Here is a 1457-nt window from a genome sequence, read left to right as displayed (position 1 = left end):
TCCTTATGACCATGGCTTTGTTCCCACAACCTAATGTGTATGCCCATACATACACCCGAATGGAACATCCATGGTCCAGACCGAAGAAACCCCAAATGAGTTCATGGTGAAGAAGAAGAACATACCTTGTTGAGCCATTTCCGGAATCTCGAAGGTATGAGGGTGAGATGATCTTCCAGATGACAGAGCGCCTTACGGTTTTCCTTTAGTTCTCTCTAGAGGGGAATGAGAGAATACCTTAGTTTCTGAAAGTGTTGTTCTTAGGTTAGTTGGAGGAGGCTTATCCTTATGCCTTATAAGCCCTTATGGATGAGTGGATAGTGTTATCCTATTCTGGATAACATTATTCTCATCCTACCTTATTCTCCTCCACCTTTAAAACCTGTTACTCTACAAATAGGGACCATAACCCATAAAAGTAACCCCGTAGTGGTTACTACTTTAGTTGCAATAATTCTGGTTCAGTCCCTTCATCAAATCAGAAATTGTCTGAAGGTATCTACACTTATTATTATTTCATGACACATATGCCCTTTAGCCACAAATTAATTACTTAAGATCATTTTATATTTTGGCTAATTACATAATGGCCATAACACAATTGTAGAATTATATTTGTGACCCATAAATTGTCAGAAATTCCAACATAAGGTTGTTACTTTTGCAAGGTTTATTTTGGAGAAGAGGAAAATTACTCTAGCCTTGTTCAATTTGTAGTAAATCTAAGATTTAGTACGTACTTTCTAATCCTAAGGTGATGATAGCTTAGAGGCTAGATTCTTTTCTAGGCTCCAAGTATAATAAAGGAAATTGTGAATAGAATATCAAACACAAGATGTTCCCATATTCTCATGGCAATTCTGAACAATGTTTTTCATTCATAACACAAGCATTGAGTATGGAGCGTAATTCATGAGTTAGAATCCTCTTCGGGGTGAGAGAAAATACAGAAAAAACGAAATGAAGGTACTTTTATCTTTTTTGTTTACAGTGACATGACACTTTACACTTAAAACTGAAAGAAAAAATGACTACCCTCTTCTGAGGTGACCTTGTTCATGTGTTCATAAAAATGATGAGATTATAAAACACGGTTAAAAAATCTCACTAGATATGAGAGAATGACAAGCAATTACCTCAATTTTACACCTAGTTTTACTGATTTGTAACTTTCCTCAAACCAGCTTTTGATCTTAGTTGAGGCATTCAACACATACAAACTACATGCATACAGAACACCGAGTCAAACAAGCAAAAAAAACTTATTTCATGATGAAAAAATAAGAAGCACCCGTGGTCTATTGGTAGAATATACACTGCCACCCTAGATGGATGAAGATCATCTGTCTTCAATGTGTCTCATTTACTATTCCAAGCTAATCACATATTGATATATGAATAGAAAATATTTTTAAAAATAAAAAATAACTCTAATTAGCTTGGAATATAGACACTTT

The sequence above is a fragment of the Lupinus angustifolius genome, chromosome LG17 (assembly GCF_001865875.1).
Source record: "Lupinus angustifolius cultivar Tanjil chromosome LG17, LupAngTanjil_v1.0, whole genome shotgun sequence".
NCBI lineage: Eukaryota > Viridiplantae > Streptophyta > Magnoliopsida > Fabales > Fabaceae > Lupinus > Lupinus angustifolius.
The sequence above is the reverse complement of the archived record's forward strand: the minus strand, read 5'-3'. Positions refer to the sequence as shown.